At 32.4% G+C, this 14,704-nt stretch overlaps 1 protein-coding gene and 1 long non-coding RNA gene across 4 annotated transcripts in view; one reads left to right on the top strand and one right to left on the bottom strand.

The window, feature by feature from the left end:
- Window positions 1-14,704, bottom strand: part of LOC120350559 — a 46,341-nt gene that overhangs the window by 5,928 nt on the left and 25,709 nt on the right. For all 3 annotated transcript variants that reach the window (XR_005570877.1, XR_005570878.1, XR_005570876.1), the window contains one exon: window positions 9,542-9,664. This is a non-coding gene — a long non-coding RNA (uncharacterized LOC120350559). The remainder of the gene's footprint in view (window positions 1-9,541; window positions 9,665-14,704) is intronic.
- The window catches only part of LOC111043203, a 46,710-nt gene continuing 34,306 nt past the window's right edge, over window positions 2,301-14,704 (top strand). Inside the window, exon 1 of the mRNA XM_022331615.2 lies at window positions 2,301-2,680. The gene's annotated coding sequence lies outside the window, so the exon portion shown is untranslated. The remainder of the gene's footprint in view (window positions 2,681-14,704) is intronic.

Raw genomic sequence — 14,704 nt, 5'->3', positions numbered from 1 at the left:
AATTGGTTCATAAAAAATTTAGGATTCTTTTCACTTCTGACCATCTGGTAGTGGGTGAACTCTTCCGAGTGAGTGAGCAATTATTCATCATAAAAATTAAATAGTGACGGAATGTGGATTTTGTAGAAGAATGTAGGTCAAGGTTTCTGAGATTTGTGTGGCGTACTTTTTGGCTAATATGAATATTACGATTTATTTAGATAATTGAAAGAATACTAGAGTACAAAATAGAGCATAGAAGATCTTATATCATCTTTACATTATTTAGCAACTACCAAGTGATAATAAACATGATATGGACTATTATGAAATTATGATAAATTTTCTCATACATTCATCAGTTTGATCTACTATCAAATCGAATGGACCCTATTTTACAAACATTAAACAAAGTTTTTCAATCTTTGTTTTAGGGATTCAACATCACATCAAACTCAGATTTAAAAAATATTTTTTAATACCTATCAATGAATTCTTGGCACATCCATACTCGTTCAACAATTTACACCAAAAACTTCCACAGTGTAAATACGAAATAGAAGTTCAAAAAACTATAAGATCAAATCAACTGCAAGGAATCATCTTGTGCACTAGGAGGAGTAGCTAATATAAGGATATCAAGGGAGATATTAAGAGATATCTACAGAAGATCTAAAAAGAGAATATTATATTTTAGCTGAAAACAGTTTTGGGTTTCTTTATAGTGGGCCAACACTCACACTATCAAGTTCTAGCAATTCTCATTGGCATGCCATTGACTCGACGGTTTATGACAGGAGCTACAATCAGACAAAATTTCTATAATGTTGTACTACAATGTAGTGGCTTTGCTTTGCAGTGGTATTTCTAGGCTTGTGCTGAGTGATGGAAGGATAATGATTGATGATTGGAAGAAAATTTCAAAGAGGGGTCTGAAGCACCAGAATTTAATCTAAAAAAATACTGAATACTAGTGGTGCAAGCCTGCAAGCGATCACCAGCCCAACGGAAGTACCAAACACTCGTCCTCATGTAGCCATGCAGAGTGTTCAGATAATAACCACTGAGCCAATCACATTTCTTATTAGAGAAAGCACAGATTCAACCTGAAAAATATTGTGCTTTTTCATGAAATGTGTTGTATTGTTGAACACATTTGAATGAATAAAATTAAGCCTGTACACAGCTGGTTTTCAACTGTCTCATTATTTTCAACTATTTTGGAAACTGCGTTGCCTGATTGACGTTCAAGAATCAGCCTAAAAATTACTATATATTCAGTTCTACTTTAAACAAGCAGGTAACCCGTGTTCCGCAAGGTTTAATTAAAAACTTGTCAAACTGAAAACTTGACCTACTGAAATCTTGAAGAATTTTAAATAGCCCTATAACTATCCTCGGTAAATTGAGAATCTATATGCAGAATTTCTCAAGTTAATCAGTTGAGTAGTTGAGACGTGATGACGCATCATTCGTGTAATTCCCGTGTGTAATAAAATTCTCGCCTTTATTATATGGTAGAATAATATTCTCAATATTCTGCCCACATATATTGTTATCAGAGAATAATACCAGTACATATACGGGGTTGCTAACCTTTGCAACAAGCCTCATGTAACTCAATCCATTATACGGTTTACAGTGACTTTCATGAGTTTTGCAATTCAAATTAAAATTAAAATGTATTTTTTCAAGAAAGTTACAATACATTCTGGTTTATACACGAATCTACAATAAATTATAGTACAACAGCCAATTATGCAACAAATTTCACATATTATGAAAACTTATTAATTACAATGAAGATTAAATGCAACATTAGAATATTGATAATATAGTATTGTAATGCAACTACATAAATCAGCGGTGTTTCAACAATGAATAAATGATCATTTCAATGAATAAATATACACCCCACTATAAATTATATGTGTTGGGATATAAGTAATTAGTTGCTTATTGCGTGTTATAATTACTATTTACGAACTTCATACACTGATAATTATGGGATTAAAGTTTTTTATAATAAAATTAGTAAAAATACCAATACCTAGTCTTTGAGTATATCAGGATAAATGAGTTTTTAATATTTTTTTCTCGCGAAGTGAATTTTGTAGATAAATTTTGGATATTTCTTTGGCGAAAGTGAATTTTGTGGATTGATGTAGTTGTATATGCAAGAATGAGTTGAATCAGTGGTACCTGCTACAGGCAATACATCACTAGTAAGCCTACTCCAGCCTGAGTACATTTCCCATTCAAGGCGTTTCCTCCGCTCATTTGCGAGTGATTCTCGTCGCGGACGTTGGCAAACATAGCCTATCAGTGGTGGCCAAGTAGCGCAACATCTTCTTCCTGCGGCCAGCCGCCATGTTGTCATCGCGATTGTAATTGTTTACAGGGTTCGCCTGAGTGAAAGAAGAGATAAGGTCAGACCGAAGGGAGCCCAAGGTCCGCAGCCGCCAACCCGTGTATTGCATAAGCCGCAACACCAGAGAGCAACCGGAGAAAGCTATTGGACCAACTCATACACACACACACACACAAACAATCCTTGGTCGAGCCTTACTGCGCGCTCCAGTCTAGTGCGAACCTTCTAGTGGTGAACGTGGGTCGCGGACACTTTTACTCTCATTGATTAAAGCAGCCGGCGCTCCACCGCCTATTGATAACAAACGGAAGCCACTCTTGTTTTAGAAAGGTAAGCTGTCACTGAATTACTAGTGATACAGAAATTGTTTGTTGAGAGTGGTGTTGGAATTGTTCATGCTGGAAATTCAAAGCCTTTTTGAAAGTTTCATCAATTTATTAATTTATAAAATTGATGTAAGGACTTGTGATTCTATGGAGGTGAGCCATCAGATGAGTGCTAGTATCTTAGAAATAAAAAATATTTAAATATATTTTTAAATTAATATTTTGCTGTAGTGTAACAGGTGTGTACTATTGCATTCATAATACATGAAAGTTTTTGGAAAATTAATTGGTAGGAGAGTTTAATGAATTATCAATTCCTGAATATCACTTGTGGAAATATCTTGAAGCATTTATTTATTTTATACATTGATACATGAAATATCATTATCAGCTATGATTGGATGATTGATAGATTATAAATGATTGGAAAAGGAATAACAGGCTTGAAGCCCAAAACTGTTCCTTTCCCAAATTTAGATAGAAATTGTCCAAGAATAGGTTATGTTTACACTTCATGATTTTGGTCTATTGAGCTCTCGCTTTAGATACTTGGATTATCCTGGATTACAAAGTTTTACAAAGGTATTTATTATACCTTGAAATAGTAAAATAGAAGGGGTTCAGCGCCAAAGATCCTATGTGAGAGCTGATCTATACCATCTATTTAGTTTTGAATAAATAATTTATGACGGAACCATTCAACTCACAATTTCTAAAAACAAATGTTCCCATTATAGCTTAGTCATTGAGATATACTTTCAACTATTAAATGAGTGTTGAATAATAGTCAAATGAATTCTTGAACAAGAGTTGAAATTCGAGTTGAAAATCGTTTTCAAAAAAATATGGATATGAATAATAATCCGAGTGGTGGACGATATCATTCACCATAAGGATAAAGGACAAATATAGATCACTGGATCTATTAGTAATATATGACTACTTGAGACTACTTTCAATTCAATGGGAGATTACTTGTTTCATAAGCGTTCAATATGAATATATAACTATATTTTTTGGACTTATTAAGACAAACGCCCATAAAATTTATGATTGAAGTTAATTACAGAAAACGTTGAAGTTATTAGTTCCATGAAGTTGAAGTCGATTCAAATACTATCGATGTGAACATTTTATTTGGAGAATGTTCCGGTTTGTGGATACAGAGATTTTAATGCGACTCGAAGTATTGAATAAGCTCGGTAAATATTTAGTTGAACAACCAATTGAGAACCGGTCAATCCTGTTGAAGTCACGAATGTAACTGCTACAGCGTGCGCCAAACAACGTTCAAACAGCAAAATGTTCAGCACGCTTCTCAAAGCTCAATACCCAAAATCAGCCACAAACTTTAATACCAACTCCTGAGGTTAAGTAATTCACGAAATAAATCAAATCAAATCAATTTATTCTCACAATTTACAAATAATACAGTACAGTTACAGTACATTTATATATACCCTTACGTTGTGAGAGACTCATATGTAGGCTTAAGCCTGTGTTTGTGAGAGCCTGGCGTAATTAGCTGAATTTAAAATCGATAAACTAAATTATGAAAATTAATATTATATTAAACTAAATTTGAAAAAAATACAGATTAACAATATGATATGGATAAATGTTGATATGATAGAAAGAAAACAAATAATTAGCTGCAGAAACAGCCAGTTATAATTAATGACAAAAAAATTAGTAGAACTAAAAGATAGATACACAGAAATAGCGCAGAAATGGCTATATTTCTGAATGGTTTCTACAAGATTTCGTTCAGTAGTGTTCAGAGGGTGTGTGACGGAAATTATAGGTCATAATATTTATTTGTATTTGCATCTAAATGAATGAATAAATAAATAAATAAGTAGGTAAATAAATTAATAAACTGTTCACAATGTGAGTGTCAAATTTAATCTGAAGAGACTCTCGTATAGTGTAACAAACTCAAATTTTATCATCTAGGTATTCCCATAGCTGGGTTTTAATGTATGAACGTTTTCATGTATTTTCTAAGCTCAAGCAGAATGTTTTTATAATAAGTATCCTACCAATGTAGCTCATTCATTTTCGAATGATCTACTGTTAGAACTCTAGTAATAGGTATATGTAGCAATAATGTTTTAAAATTTCATAGAATTAGAAAGTATAGTAGACAATACAAAATTATTTTATTAATTCAAACGCGTAGGTTTATTAAGTATGATCTGTTTGCATATTGACTGATTTCAATAAAATGCGAAAAAACGTTTCCCTCAGTAGCCTTTTTGAAGAATTAGAACTATGCTATTTAAATCGAAAATTGGAAAATCAATTGTTAAATTTTGGGATCTTGACCTTGGATTTTTTCTTTTATTCAAATCCATGTCCAGTTCTTTTCACGTGATATGATATTGGACTTCTAGCATGAAGTTGCTAGATCTTGACCTTATTTTGAAGTTCATATTCATTGTATCACTTCAAATAAATTAATTTCCTACAATTTTGTATTGAAAATGCTGTGATGTGGTTATATTATGCTGATAGCATATTATTTGGTTTCTCATTCAAAAATCTGGTGTGGCGCACTCACACAACTTTCCTTACCATTATGAAAATTGATCACGTGACGCTAGTGTTCTCGTGCATCTCAAGTCTACTATTCAAAGATTTGAGCCAGCTGGTGACAGGGCAATAACTCTGGAGACACACGAGGTCTGCTATCTCTTCATAGTGTGTCATTTAATAAGAATCAACAGTTTGCAATTGGATAATCACATTTTCTCGAATTTCGAGCTTATTTTCAATTTTAGGTGAAAATGTTACTGAACATTAATTGTCGAGATTCTCATGCTCAATCTTTTCCGCTCAAAAGTTTTTGTTTAAATTGTATCTGAAGCCTGATAATTGAGAATCTAAAATCAAACTTAGCATAGATGGGGCGGAGCTCCTGAAATTTTTACAGATATGGGACTTGTGGCAGTTCATAGAGCTTATCGATTACTATTTAAGGTATAACTTTGATCAAAATCGTTGGAGCCATTTTTGAGAAAAACCCTGTTTTTGACAACATTTTCAACATTTCAGCCGCCATCTTGAATCGCATTTGATCGAAATTGTTCGTGTCGGATCCTTATAGGGGAATGACCTTAAGTTCCAAATTTCAAGTCATTCCGTTAATTGGGAGATGAGATATCGTGTACCACAGACGCACATACACTCATACACACACACACACATACAGACCAATACCCAAAAACCCTTTTTTTGGACTCAGGGGACCTTGAAACGTATAGAAATTTAGAAATTGGGGTACCTTAATTTTTTTCGGAAAGCAATACTTTCCTTACCTATGGTAATAGGGCAAGGAAAGTAAAAATTATTATGATCCTTTAGCATTTGAATAGTTGTAGTTTCATCGTTATTTCCATCTTTGAAAGTGATTCACAGAGAGATTGTCGAATTATATTATTAATTCTCTGTTTGCATCTCAATCTCTACCTTTTATGGCTAAAGCTCAAAAAGGGTTCTGCACTCACTTAATGATGTTGTAAATTTGGTGAATTTGGAATAGAAAGATTTATTAATTTGTTCTAGATATAATAATTTTTTATTTGATTATGTTGATTATTATGCTCCTATCTTTTCTCGATCGCTGTAAATGCAATTATTTCTTTCTGTTTCTCTTCTGAGGTCCAGTAGTAATTTCGTTGCGAAGTAGCACTTTTCATTTTTTATAAATACACCGGTACTTGTTCTAACAAGTCTGATGTAACGTGTAGCTTCCTAACCAGTTACTAACTTGATTTTGAGACTTGTGTTGGATCTTCAAGAATACTTTTCTAGTAGTTTTCAAATGTTTGAATATTATGAGGTGTTGACACACTTTTTGGATAACTATCGTGGCACGAATCTTATGAACAATGTTATTGGATGATGTCCAACACTAGTTGATGAAATTTAGGTTATTGATTCATAAAGTTTATAAGAAAAAATCTAAACACAGCTCGTAATATTATAAACTCATGAAAAATTATCATACAATAATAAATAACAACAATAGAATATGGAATTTTAAATTAATTATAACAATTTGTTCAACAAATATGGAAGTGGAACATTAAATATTAAGAGATGAAGTATTTTGAGAGATTCCAGAGAGTAAACGGTCTTTGAGCCATAAGGTTCAAAGGATTTCCTTTCAATATTTGTTGCTAAAAAATTAAATTAACCATTCTACTGAGAAAAATATGTACAAAAAATAAGAATCAGTTGGTCTTAATATTAAGTCAAGTGTTACCAGTAGCCTACTGTAATACGTTATGGATAATACCTAATATTCCAACAGGCATATGCTTTCTGTTTTACAAAACGTACAGTAGGTTAAACATGCAACAAAACCTTTGCCTGTACTTTTAAATCATGGACAATAAAACTAGAAGCCAGTCATGATTCATAAAGTAGTGTTGATTTCGCAACGATAAGAAAAGTGTATAATCATTATAAACCAAATTCATAATGGTTAGTGTGATTTGATTAATGTAAAAACAACTCGAGACAAACGGCTATCGCGTTGAAACAATTCCGGTTTCTTCCATCCACAAAATGAACGTACATCTCGGTTATTTAGGAAGAGGACATTTCCTTTTTAATAATAACTGGATGCTTTCACAAGGAAGCAGAGAAATTTGTGAATTTATTTACAAAGAGAACTGGTTAGAGCTCATTATCATTTTCGGAAACATTTCATCAAACAAGCTGAAAAGAATCATGAGCGTTTATCGAGGTGTGAGATGCCAATGTATATTCTATAATCATTCCGTTATCATTGGTTATTTTCAAAGTTTTTGTCTTCCACTCTTCCTATAGTTGGCTCAAGGATTGAGCCAAAATTGAAGTATATTCAATTCAATACCATCAAATCTAAATACGTTTTCATTTTTGTGCAATTATAATCTTAAAATTATCCATAATGTTTAAAACTCATCCTCGATATTAACCGGCCATAGGTCATCAACATTAATTCAAAATAGTGTTTCTCATGGATGAGTATTGAAAAAAGCTGATTCCATAGAAGATATTCTCCTTAAGATATTCCGTGACGATAGAAAAGTTTTATAACCAGATTTGGAAGTCAATCAGTCATTTTTTCTACAAGGACACACTTGTTCTCATGTAATATACAGTGTTTACGAGCTCCCTACCAATACTCTAGGCAGGGCATTGTACCTGGGTGAAAAACATATCTGAATATCATATTTAAATTGTCCGAAAGTCTTCAGTTACTCACACAACGGCCATTTTGCTTTTTTTCTTAACTCAGAAACCGTTGGTTTTACAAAAGCTTTACTGGAATAACTTTTTTTAGTAAATTTGATTGCCTTTCGATTGGTACCAAATTTTTCAAGTTTGGACCAATATTAACAGTCTGATTCAACTTTGATACAAGATTCCTTGGTGTTATTATAGACGAATCCTTAACATGGAACACACATGCCGAGCAACTTATGAAAAGGCTCAGTTCTGCATCGTATGCAATAAATGTTTTGAAGGATACATGCAGCTTGGGTGTCTTACTGGACGTCTACAGAGGCTAATTCGAGAGTTTAGTAAAGTACGAGATTGTATTTTGGGGTGCATCGTCTCAATTGGATAAAATATTTAAAGCCCCAAAAATTATTATTCGGCGAATTTTTAATTTGAGATGGAGACACCCATGTAAAGACATCTTCAAGAATGAAAAAAATCTCACCGTTCCCTCAGTTTATATTTACTCAATACTCATGTTAGCATTCAGAACCTCAATATACTGAACAAAAGGAATGAAACAGCAAGAGAAACAAGAGCACATAACTTATTAAACTACCCAATGCATAGGACAACTAAATTTTTAAAAGGAGCACTATATAGAGAAGTAAAATACTTCAACAAACTTCCAAGCGAAACTAAAGGTTTTAATTCCAAATTCCAATTCAAGAAGAATATCTTAGAGTATTTGACAAATAGAGCTTATTACTCGGTTCGCGAGTTTTTAGATGAATGACTGATGACTTTAATTTTTTTACCGCTTTCCTCCCTCGGATCCCACTCCAACCTATCTAGACACAAGGCTTGATTGGATTCAAATCAAAAACTTGTAGCCTTATAATAGTTACTAAACTTCTCTAGTGTCTTATTATGTATTTTATAAATTTGTGATTTATATAATTGAATATGTAGAATTGTGACAATGCAGAAATTCTTTACATGTTGTAAATAATATTGTGAACGAATGAAATTGCAAATAAATAAATAATTTACTTTAATGTTCAACCATAATATTTAGAAATAAAAATAATAAGTGAAAAAAGCAAAATGGCCGCTGTGTGAGTAACGTAAGACTAACGGACAATTTAAATATGTTATTTAGATATGTTTGTTACCCAGGAACAATGCCCTAGAGTATTGGTTGGGAGTTTGTGAACACTCTGTATAAAGTGATGATGAGTGTACTGACTATTGACTATAGATGAAATCTTTATTGGCGAAAAAATCTTTACAAAAAAGTACCCTAGTATCATAATAAATGCAGTCAGTAGACCATTTGAAGATAAACGAAAAGAGTGACATTTATATGATTGCTGAAACTTTATAAAATACTAAGATTGAATGAAAATTGATTCAGACGTGAGTGTGAATTCGATATGATACTATTAGTATTATATAGCATACTATGATTGATGCCAAGTGTCTGACAACAAATTGAATTAATCACTGCCTATCAGTACGAGAATGAAGAAATAGTGTTAGTATAGAAAAGAATGAGGTTAATAAAATTCGAGTTCAGTGCCAATAATCAGAAGTCTGCACTATTGACGCTTCATTCATAGAAAATAATAAATGTCATCCGTCTCACCTCTTGACAATGTCTGTCAATGCTTTTGATGGGGGTACCGCATTCCAAACCGAAAGCAGTAGTAGGTCTATCAAGTCTTCCAAGGACGTACACTAGCTTTGAAAAGCATAATTTGTTTACCATCTGAAAGTAAATTCAAAGTGCATCATTAGATTGAGAGTTCAGAGCCAGTAATTACGTAATTTTCATTGTAGAAGATAAAACAACGCGCAAGAATCTATGAATAATCTCGAGGTTACATACTACTAATAATAATCGACACACATGATTTCAAGACTCAACGTTTGTGAAAGGATGATAATAAATTACATAATGATTTTAAATTCTTCATTAGTCACTGTCAAATGGAAGTTCAGAGATTAGACGCATTGCTTCATCATATTAATCAGCAATGTCTTTATAATTAGTTTGACTGCGCATTTTATCCTTATGCCAACAGCTTCACCAATGGATTTCAGCCGGCTCAAATTCATTCAGTATTGTTGATAGGGAGGAAAACTAAATCTATGAAGAATTTTATCGAGTTTGTGCCTATTTTCTTAACAACAAATTTCAAGTGTGAGAGCATTCATCAATCAGTTATTTCAAAATAGGCTAGTGAGCAATTTTATAAAGAATTTAATTGGTTTTGTGGCTATTCTCTTAACAACAAATGATAAGTGTGAGAACATTAATCGATCACTTACTTCAAAACAGGCTAGTGAGCGATTCAATTGAGATAAGTACTAAAGTTAGATTATAACGATTACAATATCAGAATGAATCAATACAACTGAAATTTCACTCAGGCCGTTAATTAAGAAACTAGAAACATCTCTAGAGGTTTAATTAAAAAAATTAATGTAGATGAAAAATAAAAAATGTGTAATTGATACATCAATAATCTCAGGTATTCCCATTGAATACGACATGTCTTCTATGTGTCTAGCTTCAAATTTTATTGATAGAGAATCTTGTGAGGAACTATAATTAATCTGGGAACTATAATTAATTATTCAGTATACTGAATAAGGTTTGACTACATAGGTCTACGTGAGCATAAAAATTTATGATTTAATACTGAAAGTCGATAAAGTATTATTCAACTCTTATTGTAATGCGAGAGTCAATTGAAATATTTCTACCTGAAAATCCATATCAAAACGTTTTGTATTTAGTTGATGAATAGAAAAATGTTATAATTTATCAATTCTATCTTTATCTTTTCCGTTATAATTATTTCCTGCTTTCTACTACAATAAACGTTGATCTACTTGAAGATAGTGGAGAATTTAGAATTTAAAAATGGCACATTTTATCGATTATAAATCTTAATTCAGAAACAAACCCTACAAAAAACAATAAACAATTCCAAAACAATGGACTTGAGGCTTTCTTTATACATCCCGCATCAGTATCAATAAAACTCGTGAACCTCCTAATATAATGTTGGAAGATGTATATGGGCGATAACGACCTTTCCAATGGTCACTTCCGTGAAATCTGGTATTTGAAAAGAGACATTTCGAAGGGAGAGCAGAAAACTTGATTTCCAGATCCTGGCCGGCCGACTACAGACACATTGGATCAGAGGCAGCAACTCGTTTATTATGTAAATCAAATTACACTCACGTTTGCTCCTTTCCTTCTGCCGACGCGGAGTTCCCCCAATCCCAATGACGATACTCAACTTGTACGAAATCTATTATGCCACTCCATTGCGTAGCTAGCACAGCTATTATTACAAAACAAAACCTACCGCCGATTACAATAATTAGCTAAATACGGGTTGAAAGTTCACTTTGTTATGTTTATCCGATATTTGAGACCGATAATGAGTTTTGACAATAGAGGATATGGAATATTGAGCTTATCTTGAAAGATACCTCATGGAAATAGATAGAGTAGGCTTATTGGAGAGAATTTCAACTCATACACCAAACCAAGAAATTTGACATGGAAACGTGCAGTACTGGTACCCTCTTGAATTTGATCTCCAAGTTCTGTATACTGCAAACAAATACGTTGTTTAGACACAAAAGCGGGAAGCTTATTGGGAACTCGAGCTTTTATTATACAACTTGTAGATTGGAAGATAATGCTTGCTGTATCAAGTTTCGCAGGCTAAAAGGCGTAGGCCTATTCCATTATCAAAATAATGATAGCTATAAATCATCAAGTGATAGCAACTATAAATCATCATTCACAGTGAACGAGCAAAAAAGTTGAAGGATAATTGAAATTACAATACTTTTTGTCTGATATTTAATATTAGTATAGTGTCTTGAAATAAAGGCTATCAATTTGTGAAAAGAATTATGGATTGAGATTTTTGGCCGATGAATCACAGTAATTGGGACTAATAAATAACTGATTTGATTTGATCATTTATTTATGGATCAATGTATTTTAGCTGATAAATCTCAGTACCTAACTATTGTTTGAATAATTAGATGAGAGATATGTTATGATAGAGAGAATAAAAATCCAACTCATAACCGAAGCAGTTATGAACACAAGATTTAATTATTTTTAATAAGAGAATTAAATAATCTTGGAGCCAAAAGTTTATGTGAATTTGACTGAGTGAAAAATATTTTTCATTTATCCATAAAAACTTATAAATTACAACTTATAATAAATTATGATTGGCAAACTGAAGTGAAACTTTATTCTTCATCTGTATTTTACAACAACAATTCAAACTGTATACCATTATTAGGATTAAAAATGTTCTATGTAATCTCAAGGTTTATCCATAGCATTTTTAAATTTAATTTATATTCGATCAGATAAAAATATATCAAAGATTGTTGTAAATATGTTACTGACACAATTAAATTTTTATAGAAAAATAAGGTTTTAGCGATCCATTTTTCATTACGCGATATGGTTTATGGTTCAAGGTTTAGCGATCAGGAAGAATTTTAGGTTTAGCATTATGATAGAAGGTCCCACTAAGATGTTCATGCATGATTTCAGAATCTGAACACTAACTAAAGAAATGTGTAAGAAACGTGTACACAAAATAAATCGGTTACGCAGTGAAGGGTACTTGTTGCATGACATAATAGTCCAAACACACCAAGTCCATTAAAAGTAAAATTTGGTTCATTTATCTCTTACACTACGAATCGAGTGAAATTTGGATGATGTAAAACACAAATAGTGTTTTTGGCGAAGTTGTAGTGACTTCTTACAACATCACAAGTCAAGTCGGTAGCCTAGAAAAGAATGATATATTGCCTTGCCAGGCGATTTCATACGCATGTGAATGACAGTAGTTTAAGTGAAATAATACAGAAGCACCGAAGCTATTTCGACAGGCCCACCTTGATTCATTTCAGTTTCACTGTCACAAAATCGTGAGAAAAAACCAATGATCGACGGTGGCATTTACGTTATTTGTTAACTGGATCGGCGAGCAGGAAAGTCCTAACGAAGTAGCCGCAATAATCGAGGTCCTGCAAGAACTGTATAGGCTTTCACTATCAGTGATCGCTTGGAATTTCACGACTTGCATAGCATGAACCTTCCAACTACAAATAATTTAAAACAAGAACTTATTTCAGGTTTTGTGATATTTTCACCACAACTAGATAGCACCTCAAGGTGTTCTGCTCCATTAGAGCATTTATCATGAAATGTGGATTCTGATATGACTCAATCATTATGTCAATCATATAATGACTAGTATACTTATATTGAGAATAAAAATAATTTCCAAATTTGACTTTTCAATCGACAACAGCATGGTACTTCAATTTCAAGAAACTTGAGCACAGCGAATCGTGTAAAAATTCTTCTGAATTACATGAAAACGAATTTTGAGGAATTGATTAAAAAGAGTATTAGATTACAAAAAATACAACATGGTATTAGTAATGATAATATCTAGAGTCATTGAAGTAATATGTCTAATGATTTAATATCAATTGATTAAGCACTCAAGATGTTCTTATTGATTTGAGATACAGCTAATAATTCATTGGAACGAAAATTTCAATCACTGATCAGCGGCTTGTAATCGATTTACCCAAGTTTTGAAGTTCGAAGATATAAAAGTGTATTGCCTATTTAATTCACGAGCTTTGAACAAACACCTGCACAACATACAGTAAAAACCGATAAAATATAGCAAAATATAGCAGCAGGTGATGACAATTAACCTCTTGGCAGACTACAGGAAAACATGTTTTACCAATGAGGAAGTTTGCATAAGTGGGACTTGCAAAATAATGAGAAAGGAAATTATAAGTTTAAATTGTTAAAGAGAATATCAGCTGAAGAAAAATATAAAAAATAGCAATGGCTCGATAGAAGATCTGTACCACGATAAGGAGAATGGAAGATAGTTTTAAACTAGAATTGGAAAACAAAATCTTGCTATTAATGAATACTGATACCACGGCTAAAAAAACAGAAAAGCAGAATCCTTTGCCAAAACAGTCTTGACAGAGACTGGATAGGATTTGAAGTTGCAATCTACTTTTTTATAATCTGTAGAAACGAATTCAACAGTCCATTCTGTTCATTATTCTCAACAATTTTTCATCCAGTCTGCTGTACCTTCACGGATTACAGATTACTTATAATCCGGCGATTATACGCAGTAAAACTTATTTTCTCAGCAAATATAGGTTCACAGATTGATAGACAATAGGGAATTCAGATTGATCAAATCCCCAGTGACCAAATTCTGGTTCACTTAGTAAGAGCTAATATGGAAATCAAACTAAAACAACATAATGAAAGCTCCACAATATAAAATGTTGACTTTCTAAGATTTGGTTCCATGAAGTCCAGAAAAACAATGAGAATAATACAGAGACGACAGGAGATTATTTCGGGCAGAGAAAAATAGAGGATGACTGACATGGCATCAAGGCTTATTATACTTCAGTTGATGGAGATCAATTTAAGAAGCTCTCACATGAAATCGGTACTTCTTAAAACCAAGTTTTTTCTATTCAGAATAATTCACTTTTATGAATAATTTACTTGTAAATTACTGTAAAGTTCACTTGTAATGCAGCAAACTTTATAATGTTAATATGATACAAACTTTAGAAGATTTTCTTTTTACGAATTATCTATGGATGAAAATTTATTTTAAAATTATTAATGATAATCTAGGCTTACAGCAGTCATGAAAAGTGGAATAACATTCAGTAATCATAGAAC

The sequence above is a fragment of the Nilaparvata lugens genome, chromosome 3 (genome assembly GCF_014356525.2).
Source record: "Nilaparvata lugens isolate BPH chromosome 3, ASM1435652v1, whole genome shotgun sequence".
NCBI classification, from domain to species: Eukaryota; Metazoa; Arthropoda; class Insecta; order Hemiptera; family Delphacidae; genus Nilaparvata; species Nilaparvata lugens.
Note: the sequence above shows the minus strand (reverse complement) of the source record. Positions and strands in the feature narration are given on the sequence as shown.